The 13,987-nt window shown below is 39.8% G+C and overlaps 2 protein-coding genes across 4 annotated transcripts in view; one reads left to right on the forward strand and one right to left on the reverse strand.

Annotated features, from left to right (window-relative positions):
* The window catches only part of ccdc186 (coiled-coil domain-containing protein 186), a 58,156-nt gene extending 52,690 nt beyond the window's left edge, over positions 1 to 5,466 (reverse strand). For both annotated transcript variants that reach the window (XM_079492087.1, XM_079492086.1), the window contains exon 1: positions 5,355 to 5,466. The gene's annotated coding sequence lies outside the window, so the exon portion shown is untranslated. The remainder of the gene's footprint in view (positions 1 to 5,354) is intronic.
* Positions 5,467 to 9,350: 3,884 nt separating this feature from the next.
* Positions 9,351 to 13,987, forward strand: part of vwa2 (von Willebrand factor A domain containing 2) — a 36,483-nt gene continuing 31,846 nt past the window's right edge. For both annotated transcript variants that reach the window (XM_079491992.1, XM_079491993.1), the window contains exon 1: positions 9,351 to 9,554. The gene's annotated coding sequence lies outside the window, so the exon portion shown is untranslated. The remainder of the gene's footprint in view (positions 9,555 to 13,987) is intronic.

Genomic DNA, 13,987 nt, shown 5'->3' on the forward strand with positions numbered 1-13,987 from the left:
GTGATGAAATTCTAGTTGCGCCTGTGTTTTGTGGAATCAGTCTTGGTAGGTGCGATACAAGGCAGGTACACACGACACCCACCCCCAGGCACGATACTCACTACCATCTACATCTGGTCCATTCACAGGAAACCTCAGCCCTAAAACAAGGGGTTTGGAATTGGATCCGGAACCAGAAGAACAGGAGGAACCATCCATTCCACATTTGGAACCATTTCCGGAACTGGGTTTTTATACCGGACAACTGCTAAAATCAGGCTTAAATTAAAATGTAGTCCAGTAAACCACTGTACCCATGCGCAGTACTGCTTCCATAAGATTGCATTGGGAAAACATGGTACTGGCTGACTTCATAAGCTTTGTAAGCGGTTGTTTCACCCCTATCTCAAAATGTTACGTATCTATCCTAAGTTTATCATCTGTAGTTCAGTTCTGATACCTGTACTTTTTAGAAATGATACTGTGAAAAGGGTTATCGCCACTGTTTCTGGACGGCTCAAGCCCCGTTCTACTGATGCAGGGATATCCTGACACGGAACCTCTTCTCGGAGCTAACGCGTAGATATGAGGTTCTAAACAGAGCTAATATTACCTATCGTTTCCCTCTATAGCTGCAGTTATCACCCCCTGGAGTAGTGTGGTCACTGTGGTGGTATTACCGTTTACCTGTGCAGAAAGAAACACACTGCCTAGAATTCTTACAGAGCCAATTACATCCAGACAGGCATCAGGAATCCCTTCTCAAAAATCACATATTTACGTAAATAGGCTACTGATATGTTCCTCTAATTCATCGACACACACATAACAATAAACTACAACAACACCACCAACCTACACAAACCTAGACAGACCTAGGAGGTGCCTGCCATGGCGTTTTTTCTTTTATTCCAACCTGATTCAGAGTTTAAGCATTTTTAAGTCTGGTCAGTATCTGGTTAAAAAACAACATTATAGGGGATTGTTTGATACATCTTGTTTTCCAAAGTTGTGCCAATACAGTCTGCTGTCCTACTGTCTGTAATCCACCAAAATAAATCATGTGTTTCCTCAATGTTTTCTTTATATATAGAAACCAATTCCTTCCGGGCTGGCCCATACTTCCCTAGTCTAGATCTATCACTTTCAAACAAAGAAATGTTGAAGAGTTTCAGGATGGCAACTATTGGGTACAGGCCAGGGCATTCATTGTGCCAGCTCTGTTACACCATCTCAAGACATGTCTAACTGGGAGCTTGTTTTGGGAGATAAAAAAAGCCGTCTTGCATTTCATAAAATATGTTTCTCGAATAGATGAATTTTACGCATACCGTATACGCACATTTAACCCTTCATAGTACTGAGTCCGACTCATACCACCCCCAAAATACTTCTGGTGCAGGGACCCCCAGATGCGATGATTTTAGTTTGTTACAAAAATATATATATTATTCAAAGATTTGTACAAAATAATGTTCACGATTTTTCTAAAATAGATCTACAAGCTCATAGCGTGTCACTTCATGCCATGCTATGATCTGCTAATAGCCAACTTGTAAAATAATGGTTAATGTGGTTAAAATTGAAAATGACACGGATGCTTTTCGATTGCATTGGTAAACGATATCTGTATTGTATTGTTTTGTTGTAAATACAGGGCAAAGTCACATACTGTGCCTTTAAAGGTTAACCTTTTACACAGAAGTACGTATTTGTGGTTTACCTTTCCGCCCCACCTCAGAATAGATCATACACCTAGTTAAGGAATTTAAGATATTGGAAGCACTTGTCTTGAACCTACCAGCTACTGTACTGTAAGCCAGTAAAATGTCCATTTCCTTGTTGCGGGAAACCGCTGTGTCAGCAGCATTACAGTTAATCATCATTGCACCATCAAGGCCGTCTCACTTCTGACCGAATGTATTGGAAATAGTCCTTATTACATAATCACTTAATCACAATTATTTGAGATAATCTCAATATATATATATTTTTGGTTCTTTTTTATATAATCGTCATGATCATGTCCATGTTGAAAAATGTTCATAATATATTTCCGAACATATTCAATAATAGTGGAAATAGCAGATCTAGCACACATCACTAACACATCATGAATCATATTTTTTTCATCATGTTTTCAGCTTGTAGATCGGCTATTTCCAAGGCTATTCATATTTTAATAAAGTTATTATTAAAGTTATTTGTCATATCTGCCCTGTGCGCCTTTGGTTCACAAAGCCTGATTTTTATTCAGAACGTTCCAATGTTCAAACAACAGAAAGGCTATTCAATCTTTAATCGCAACTATTTGAGTGACAATTAATTGTCAAGTATATTTCATAATCGTGACAGCCCTAATTTACCATCTACAATTCTGGCATTTAGCAGACGCTCTTAATCAAGAACGATTTACAGTAAGCAAGTGAAAGTAAACACTACATCAAAATGCATAGAGACAGTGTAGTGGTGCCTCAGCAATCTAAGATCACATGTAAACCAAGAACCTACTGTAGCAGCATCAGTCTAAAATTAAACAATATAATATCAAAATGTAAATATATGTAGATCTGAACTATATAAACTACCGTATAGGATGCATTGCTATAATGGTTAATAATACTCTGTAATGGTTAAAAATGCCTTGTTGTCACACACCCAAGTTCCCAACAGAGAAACAAAACACATTCTGCTCACTTGAAAGGATCAACTAAGTAAGGAGCCTTGAAGCATTGTGCTCATGTGCTGTGAGTCAATTAAGCCAAAAAGTCCTTTAGATTTATTATTATGGAATGCCTCCCAAACAGTCTCACTCTCATAATTGAAAAAGCATATTGCGGTCTACAAGGGGGGGATACAATATAGTGGGGGGGCAGCGGTCTCTGCTTCATCTCTCTCTCCCTCTCTCTTTCTCTCTCTCCCCTAAGGTGTCCTTGGCCTGAAAAACGTTGCAGACCCCTGGGTACATGGTGCTTACAAAGTCAGGTAACCGACAGTTATATGAAACATTGTTATGTATAGATTAGATTAGATTAGATGTCTTTATTATCCACAAGGGAAAATTGTTTTGCTCAGGTCAGTGCATACATTCAGGACAATACAATAAAACACCCAGCAAAGTACAGTACTAGTACATTTTTTTAAAGCTATTTAAAAGAAGGCAAAGTCTCTCTCCACACCATGAAACACTCACAATGTGTGTGCGTGCGTGCGCGCACACACATTGTCAGGGCTCAGTCCAGTTCATCTGCCTTTGTGTGTGTGTGTGTGTGTGTGTGTGTGTGTGCATGCGTGCGCCGGGGGCACTGGCAAGCAGGTCCAGTTGAGGTGAAACAGGTATTGGGGGTTTGTGTTTGTTAAGGAGCCTAATGGCAGAGGGGATGAAACTGACACTGCCCTTTGCCTTCTTGAACCTCGATGCAGTGTATCTCCTGCCCCGAGGGCAGGACCTTGAAGCAGGTGCTGAGGTTGTGAGTTGGGTATCTCGCGATCTTTCCTGCTTTCTTCACTGTCCTCTGGTCGTAGAGATAATAACTAGGGATGTCCCGATACACTTTTTCGTTCCCGATCCAATCCCGATACTACAATTTCTGTGTTAGCCGATACCGATACTGAAGTGAATACTGATACCAGTGTTGTGATCTCGTGTTGTGTTTATAGCTATCTAGCTATATATCTCGTGTTGTGTTTATATCAAACTCCTCACTCATATGTGCACATGCAGTTTGGGCAACTTGAAAGCAAACTCCACATGCCCCAACATTTTATTTACCTACCAGTGTCAACACTTCACCCTGTGTCGGATTAGTGGTTAGACTGGCATATTCGCCGATACCGATATCAACCGATATGACAAATAAGGGCTGATACCGATACTTTTCCGATACCGATACAGTATCGGGACATCTCTAATAATAACGTATGTACAATGGAGTTGTAAACGACATGAAACAGATGTACCGATACTAGGGGTGTAATGATATAGTAACTGCATCGAAAAATCTATTTTAATTTCAAGAATCAAAGTATATCGAAATGTAAACAGCAACATTGACTTTGTATCGTATCGTTTTGCAATGCAAATTATTGGTATGTAATCGTTTTGCAATGCAAATAATCGATTGTATCAATACTAAGTACGTGTGCCTTGTAGCAGTTTTAAGGAGAAACATATACGTGTTCAATGTTCTAATGTCTATGTATTTGCCAGAGAATCACTGTTTACTTATTTATATCCATACATTTTCCCTTACAAACCCTGCACAATGCACATACATTTCTTTGCGAAATAGTTACTGTATCGATTTTAAATCATTGAATCATATCTTATCGCCATAATGAACCAATATTGTTGGCCAATTGAAAATGAAAATAGCAGATACGCAAGCTCACAATGTGTTGCATGAGCTTGTAGATCGGCTATTTTCAAAATGTATAAGACTTGTGAAATAGGACATTCTGCACAATGAGCACTTTTACCTTTTCCAAAAAGTAAATTTTGATTACCTGACTTTCACTTGTAATTTATACAACCTACATTGCTGTATTGATACTTTTGTTTAGTAAAGACATTTATTTTTTCCACCACTGGCAGACAGCAGTATAGCAGCTAATGATATGAATGTGACAGTTATGCAGTGAAACACTGATACATCTGCCAATAGTTACTAGTTACCATTATTTAAACTAAGGCTATTTGAAAGTTGTGATTAAAGCTTTGAGATTAAACTTCATCAGTGATTAATCTGATCTGTTCATCATACAAAGATGGTCAGGTGCACATCTAGCCCCTCTCGGGACCCCCGTAAAAGGTTTCTGATGGATGTTTATGTTTGATGAATTGAACAAGGTGGACCCTCTTGTAAACAAGTGTAATGCTTAATTGGGTTGTCCACTCACAGTTAACAGTATTGAGTTTGTGCTTGAAATGTACTGTAATTCTGCAAACTGTTAATAAATATTTCAATCAATCAATCAATCAATGTCTTGTCAGAAACCTTTTACGGGGGTCCCTAGAGGGGCTAGTGCACATCATTCATGTCATAAACAAAGCTGTCACCTTAGCTAGCATGAAGCAGCTAGGATCATGCTGCACTTATAGTGTCACTGACAGTACTCTAAATATACACTATTATCACACTGTGACATTTTATTAACTACTACTACACACACACACACACACACACACACACTGCACGACAAGGGACGTTAGCTAGGCTATCAGCAGTGTTAGCATTGTTGTGGCTTAGCTCGTCAGCTAAATCAGCTGTCTAATATTATTATTATCAAGTGTGCGTGTAAGACAGACGTATGTGACGTGAAAATCACGTCGTTAAACTACCCAGCAGAAAGGTATTAAGTGTTGTGTGACTCACCGTGCGCGACAGCTCCATGCCAGTGTGGTCGGTAAACAAGGAGACAGAGGAGATGTCCATACGAGGAGAATGTTACAGTGACGAGGAGAAGATGTTGTGTATTTGAACCAGCATTCACATTTACACCGGGCGCGTCAACACTCACTGCGTGCGCACAGGACTTCCGCTAAGCGGATTTCAGAATAAAACCAGGATTCTCGCCGACTACGTGTGTGTGCGTGTGTGTGTGTGTGTGTGTGTGTGCGTGTGTGTGTGTGTGCGTGTGCGTGTGTGCGCGTGTGCGCGCGTGCGTGCGAACAGGAATATGCGTGCGTGCGATCAACAGGAATATATTAATCTTCTTCTTTCTTCAGAAAAGTGTCCATTTATTAATGTAATACACATTTCATAGTCATAAAGTAAAGAATCTTGTGTAATCGGGTCAGTCCGTATTCGGTCTTGAGCGTATGATATTTATTTTGAACGCAAAATTAGTCCGTTCCCGGCATTGTATCTCATTCTCGCTGTCATGACGTATCTGTGATCACAGCTGTTCCGTCACTACTGTGACACATCAACAAACATGGCCGCTGCCTCATACATACTGACATGGGGTAATTATTTTAGCCTAACAACAGCCTAACAACTAATGGAAATGTAATTACCTAATTTAATTTGTGCTATCTGTTGACAGGAGGAGTTCCCAAACTCTCCCTCCCTCCCCCCTCCTCTGTCAGACTGTCACTGTATAATAATATTATTCTATCTACAAAGTAGATTAGCTAGAAACAGCTGTCAAATAACTATAGTAGGCCTATTAAAAGTATGCTATCTACAATATTTGCCATGCTAGTGGAATTAAAGTAGGCCTATAAAAAATGGATAGGCTATAGTGGGGAACCTAGAAGTTCTCATTATGCAGAAGGTCCCATTTCACACATTTTTAAATATACAATGTATACAAATCTTTTGAAAATAGATCTTTAAGCTAAAAAAGCATCGAAAGTGACATGCTGCGGGAGCTTGTAGATCTACTATTTTCAAATTGCCAAAGTGAGGCCTGAAATAGCCTAAAAATAATCAAAAGTTACAAAGTAACTAGTAAAAAAGTTTTCAAATAATTGTAGTCGAGTAAAAAGATATTGATAAGATAGGCCTATTTGCCCGATGTCCTATGGAGTAGCCTAGGCTAGAGGTAAAAAATATTGAAAATTGGAAGCACTCCAGTAGCCTATAAAGTATTATAAAAAATAATAATAATAATAATAAACTCAAAATTGTACTTTAATAATAATACGTATTACACTTGAGTAGTCTTCACTTTTCGCAGGGGCGAGTTGGAAAAGGGGCGACCGTACCTGTTACCGCCTAAATGTACCCTACCACTGATAATGAAGAACAGACCCAATTGCGAAGAGCCAACTTTGGGCTCAAGCTTAATTAGGCCTACTTGACGATTTATGTCAACTAAAAAACAAATAATTGTGATTAACAATTCATATTTGTGTTTTTGGCATTGAACATTGGAACATAAAATAAACTATTATGATGAACATGCTTATAATTTTACCCTTCAACTTCTGATGCCCCAAAATGACAGGATATGCCTGCAGGCCTACAGGTTTTTTAGAAATGTGTAGAAATATTATACATTATTGGCGAATGTTTAAGCATGTCTTAATCATGTATTGTAGGCAACTCTTTTTTTTATTTTTTATTTTTTTTTGACAAAATAGACAATTTTACAGAGATGCCCATCCCAGAGTGCCCAGTCTGCCCACTTAACCTCGCCAGAATTTCCACCTCGGAGGAAAAGTGCCCACCTATCCTGTTTGTGACAGACCTGCTCATCAGGAGCAGTTTAAAGGTGTTTGCTCAAGGACACTTTAGCTTTCCCTGAGCCACTGCCGCCCCCATGTGGTTCAAGTGGAGATGTTCAAAACAAAATGTTTGATGTTAAAAGGTTCAAGTGCTTACTGCATCAAAAGTAACCAACAAAGAAAGAAAGATATAATAGAAAATCTACGAGCTCAGATCGGCTATTTTTACAATATTTCACAATATTTATCAGTGGAACCGAGTCAAACAAAATTGAATGCGTCGACTCCTACATTCCAGGTTCAGTTCAAATTTGAACTGAACCTGGAATTGGGGGCCTTAAAAGGTTGAGAACACTGCCCTAAAGCAATGATTATCAGAACATAGATCTATTCATCACTTATTTAATGAAAAAGTATCACTTAGACCCTAGAATGCATGACCATGAGGAGTAGCTAGGGGCCTAGGGCCCCCTGCTCCATGGTAAGTTGAAGGGGGCCCTCATTCTGGTCTGTAAAGTGTCCGTCAGTGGTAAGCCTGGAAAAACTTTAATTTCCTTCTATCAGCCATTACCAGGTTAGCAAGCAACAGGTTAAGTGACATTCATAAGATCCGTGGGGCGAAATTGGGAGCGGAGGGTGAGAGAGATTTCTCTATAGTCTGTCTGTCTGTCTTCCCCCCATGTGTTTTTTTGGAGGGAGAGGTAGCCTATAGGGCAGGCAGCTCACCTTATAGTTTCCATTCCAGAGTGCAGGCTGGTAATTGTGTGTTGTGTGCTGGTAGATGTAATTACATGGTGTACATAGCCACAATACAGCAGCCTCTATAACAACAGGGTGCTGGGTCTTCATGGGGCTTTACATCTAAGGGATATTTCACTTTCAAACATGTTTTTGGGGTCCTTTTCTGGCTTTTGCATTTCACCCCAGACTGTTTTTAAGTGGCCTCATTCAGTAGGCCTACATTTAGATTATTTGAGATTCATTTGATCAGACATCCCCCTTCCTATACCCATTTTAACTTTGAACTCTAGTTTAACCATGATAGATTCATTGAAAACACCCGTCCTTGGTTCTGGCAGTGGTGATTGATATTGTCCTTTAAGAGGCTGTGGTTTTTCAGTTACTTTTTCCCATACATTTTTATAATTATTTTTGGGGGAAAAATAGGTCTATCATATTATAATGATATTGTTAATGACTTTATTAACAGTTTACGTGGACAAGCACAGGGAAGTACAGTAGCCTACAATACCAGGTCTGCTATTAAGGATGAATTCCTATTGGCTTGTTTCCATATAAGTGTCCTAACTAACTATAACTACAGGTATATAGTCCAGCAGCCGACCGGCTTCTTTTGTTTAAAGTGGGACATTTGGTATAGTATTTTTTATTGGCCTAAAATATACATTCATGAATCCACTTGCTGACCAGCTGTCGGTATTGAGCAATCTAATTGTTTTATAGGGGTTTCTTGTGACCCTCCCAATTAACATCCCGTATAAGGCAAACATTTCAAAAATATCAAACTTTCCTTATGCGTAGCATGTGACATGTCAAACTAGGGGGTTTTCATGATTCTGAATCCATTCCAAGCATTAGTTTTGCACAAAAAACACTCCTCGGGCTAAAAACGGCCATAGCCACTTGCCCAAATGTGCCAAAATGTGCTGACCTCATAACATTTGTGCTGACCTCATTTGTGATGAGCCGTATGGCCGTTTTTTGCCTAAGGAGTGTTTTTTTGTGCAAAACTAATGCTTGGAATAGATTCAGAATAATGAAAACCCCCTAGTTTGGCATATGTCATCATCATGCTACTTAAGCATAAGGAAAGTTTGACAACAGTTACTAACTCACTCACTCACTCACTCACTCACTCACTAGCTAACTAGCTAACTAGCTAACTAACTAACTAAATAACTTACCTCAAATCTTTGCTTCTGAAGGTCCCTGGCATAAAAAAATGCAGATGGGGGAGGGGGGCGTAACGCGAAGGTTTGTGGCCAAATAGCAATTTGGGGTTGCTTGACATGTATTCAATCAATCAATGCGGGTTAAAGTGACGAATAGTGACCTCTGGAGGCTAAAAGGTGACAGTAGACCTACCCTACAGTTGTAGATGGGCGGTCCAATAGCAGAATAGAGGTCTCCTCCAGCTCCGGTGTGAGAAGTTTGTAGTGTGAGGGACGGGTTTGGAGTGGACGTGCGTGTGCCCAGCTGATCCGGACTCTGGAGGACCACTAGGGAGCTTTGTGACATACTGGTTTGTTTGTTTGGACGTGTCTCAGTCTGTATGTGTAGGCTACATGCCTACTGATCCGGACACTGACTGTGGAGTTGGGAAATAAGAGTCTGCAGAGAGAGGACAGCTTCACTACTACTGAGTACTGGACAGCGCATGGTAGGATCATCATAAATTCATAATAGTATACAATACAATCTGTTATTAAACACCTTTTCATGGATGTTATAAGAATAATGTTAGAATACCTGTGCAACCTGCAGCAACATATCGAGATGACTTCTATTAAAGGTTGGGTAAGTGATTATTAGCTTGTGTTAAATAGCTCTATTCTGATAGTGATCATTGTGTTTGTCTACATTATGTCTCTCCTGCTCTTTAATAAACAGGACAGGTCGGGATAGAACTTTTATCCAAACAGGATAGAGAACTCAGACAGGATTAAACAAGTGAAATTGGAAGTGTTGACACAAAATAAATGAACTGACAAAATTGGAACTGGAACAATGTGAAATTGAAGCTGAAATTACACTCTCTCCACTCCAGTCTGGCTGAAATATTGTTGTCATCTACCTGAAAACACATTTTCTGTTTATCAAAGAGACAGTGGGACAATAGAGTACTGAACAAGTACTGAACAAGTACTCTATTGCAATTATTACTATCAGAATATGGCGCTTTTAACATAACATACATTTTTGGTTAATTGTTTTAACCAAAAATACCCTCACTTCCCCTACTTTAAACATGTGTAATTTTGTAGGCTATACTTAAATCAGAAAACATGCTTTCAATATGGAACAGATAGATCAGAGTTTATTTTTATGTCATAACCTATAATATCTCAAGTATCATGAATATTTACATTGTCACTATCTCATATTCAAGAAGTGAAATGCAATGTGAGGTCCTCATTGCCTAATACAAACTAAGATAATATATATAAACAAACAAATAGGCCTAAATAAATAAACAAACAAACATATAGGCTACATTAATAAATGAAAGAAAGAAAGAAAGAAAGAAAGAAAGAACAAGAAGCCTTTATAAGCATAACATAATAACTGAAGAAAAAGTATACTGTACGTTTATAATAAGGAATAATAGCCTATAAAGCAAAGCCATTTCCTGCATAAAATGCAGCATTATTGCCTGATCACAGAGAAGTAGTCAGAAGTAGTCAGTTTCTGAAGTTGATTCATACAAAAATATAGCCTATTTATGACATGTATAGGCAATAGTTTCTCCTTTTATACGTGTTTATAGACATTGTTTTGCAGTTTGAACATTCTTTGTATTTCATGGGCCCATTATAATGTTTTGTTTAGCAGACATGAAAGCCATATGTTTAGATATCAAAGCATTTGTTTAAGTGTTAGGTTTGAGTGCACTCAGGATTGTGCATGGAGTCGTTTTCTCCTTGTAATTATGCAGACAGACTTATAACACCGTTCAAAACAGAAGGCACCTCATGGCCAACATGCTGGGTTTGCATTCTGAGTTTTTACTGGTGCTATATATTCGACAGTGGTGGAAGCATTGTGTGTGTGTGTGTGTGTGTGTGTGTGTGTGTGTGTGTGTGTGTGTGTGTGTGTGTGTGTGTGTGTGTGTGTGTGTGTGTGTGTGTGCGCGCGTGCGCGTGCGTGCGTGCATGCATGCGTGCATGTTTTACTTAATGTATGGGTAAGTGATTTTCCTTTGTTACAAGTGTTAAATAGCTCCATATTCTGATAGTCATGGCTATAGAGGTTTATTTTTCTTCTTCTTCTTCTTCTTCTTCTTCTTCTTCTTCTTCTTCTTCTTCTTCTTCTTCTTCTTCTTCTTCTTCTTCTTTTCTTCAGTAGCCTAACAGGAGTCTCCCCGTCTCTCCAGCTCTTTGGTAAAGAGTATTTTGCATTTCAGGTCGGGATACAATTTTAGTGAGAGAACTCACACAAGATACAGGATAAACAATTGAAATTGGTGGCACAAAGAAATGAGCAGTCACAATTGGAACTGGAACATCAAGCTAATAAATGGGTACTCTCTCCTGATTGGCTGATATTTGGCAACCCACCTGAAAATTATTATTGTATTTGTAATTTCTGTTTATTAAAGAGCTGGAGAGACAGGGAGACCCCTGAACAAACACTCTAACACTATCAGCAGAGCTATAGCCTAAAAAATATGAATGATAATAAATAAAGTTAAAGTTATTATTTGTCATAGATCTGTCCTCTGCGATGTTGTTTACAATGCCAAAAAGGCAAACGAAAACGTACTTTTCTTGTATGTTCCAAAGCTCAATGTAAAAAAACACAATTAAATCGTTAACTGCGATAGTTTTTTACGAAAATCAATCGGCAACCAAAATGTCATGATTGTGCCAACTCTTCTTAGTATCAGGTCACCATGTCACATAGACGAACCAGAGTGTAGAGTAGGAGAGTAGCGACACGCCGCAAAGATCTCGCCGCAAAGCGGGTGCCTATGGGCTATAGTTCCAAACATTGCTTCTATGGCTGGAACTATCCCATTGAGATAGAATGAGCACTTCCGCATTCCATTGTTACAATGGGAGTCAACGCTAGTGTCGCCACTCTCTTACTATATTACTCTGACATGAACCATGCAGGTCAGAGGGTCATCTGTCAACTATCAGTGATCATGTCAACCATGTTATCAGTCATGTGACAGTAAGGAGTAATAGTCCATAATGGCACATAATTGTGCGTACTTACTACTTACCGTCTAAGACGAAGACCATGCCTTCTTCTGATTAGTTGAAATGAAAGAACTGTTCCAGAGCCATATAAGGAGAGTTGCGTCACTGCCGTTCACTTCAACCGGGCAGTTTTCTACAGCAAATCTATTGGCGAATAGTAACAAAGTGCTGAACCGGAAGTGTATGGAATGCAGTGGAGTCTATGAGCGTTTGTCACTATTTCGACTTTCGAGGTACATAAACTATGTGACCGGCGCTGCTTCTGAGCCTTCATTGACTCAACTCTCCAATAGAAGGGTCTGGCTGTTTCTATCCCTGTTTTTTTCCCCCCGCTGATAAAGTACATACGGTAGTTTTTGTCTGCGACTGAGGCGTGCGATCTGAAGCAGACTTGAGCCACGCGAGGCACCGAGCGAGTCCAGGCGAGTGAGTTTCCATGACAAACGTCGCAAAGTCTGCCTCAGCCGACTCAGTGCCGTCCGAGTTATGGACAGAATCGAGTTATAGGGACAGAATCGTAAATCGTCTTTTAGGGTGAGCGTTAGGCACAACTGTCAATCAAAGTTGCCAATCGCAGCGCGTCTTTCCCGGGACTTGGCAAAACAATGTTGTAGATTGTATATGTTACAGTATAATTGGAAGACCAGTCAGATTGAAAAATGAGTTTGTTTTCTTCGAGTTCACCAGCCCGGATTTCTCATATTAGAAGACCAAACAAGAGGGAATCCCCGCTTCGCCACTGGGCTTATGAGATTCAGACTGTGCTACTTGTCAACCAGTCAGTGTCAGGTCAAAATGTGTCAATGGAAGAGTAGCCTACAGGCGGTCCACCTTAACCCACTGCAGTGCAATGGTTCTCAAAGTCCACTTAAAGGGATATTTCACTTACATAAAATTAAAAAATGGGTTATTTTATCGTCTAATGCAGGCTTATGCGAACACCCCAGACAGTTTAGTTCCTCGATTCCGTATTTAGATATTTGATATTAATTTGATCAGTCTGGTACAGATTGGTGGTAAGGTAGTGCTGCCAACGAGCACAGGGCTCAGGCCATAGTTGTACTCTATTAGCTGCCAGAAGGACAAGCTGAATCATAACAGACCGGTTGTAACATAAACAACAGCCATCATTCCTAGCGGAAACATCTTTGCTCCTATACACTACAAGCTACCATATTTCATGTCATAATGCAGAGTAATAAGTGATGGTGACATAAAGGTTAGATGTGTAAACAACCATGACAACATAATTTCTTCCTCACAGCAAGTCAGCATGTCAAATAGATTAACCAGGAGGTCAACTGTGATCAGTGTGTTATCATGTGACAGCAAGGAGTAATAGTCCATAAATGTTTGTACACATGGTGTAAAATAACTAAGTATGTTTACTCTCAAGTACTGTACGTAGTACACTTTGAGGATTATTTTCATATTTTTTTTTTACTTTACTGGAGTACTTCCAATATTCAATACTTTTGCTTCTGCTCCACTACATCTCAGAGGCAAATGTACTCTTTGGATCGGCGTGCAGGCGGCCTGGTTGGAAAAAACAAAACAAAAGAAACGGCGTGAACGGGAGGCTGACAATCACAACCCCAGCGCCCAATGATGGCCGGCGGGCCGGGGCTAAACGTGCTGGAAAAAACGGGCGCCCCCTGTTCCGCCCCCTTGTTTTTCTCACTTATACTGGCTTCTCACTTGTACTGTAACAGTTCCACGTGCTACTCAGAGTTGAGCCCGGCCGGGTCTCTCGTATGGAAGACCAAACAATAGCGAATCCCTGCTTGACCAGGGGAGATAGCTGAATGAGAATCAGACAGTGCTACTTGTCAACTAGCCATTGTCCTGTCTGATATACCGGGGTCAAAATGTCTGAACGGAAGAGTAG

Source organism: Electrona antarctica (assembly GCF_951216825.1).
Source record: "Electrona antarctica genome assembly, chromosome: 22".
Lineage (NCBI taxonomy): Eukaryota > Metazoa > Chordata > Actinopteri > Myctophiformes > Myctophidae > Electrona > Electrona antarctica.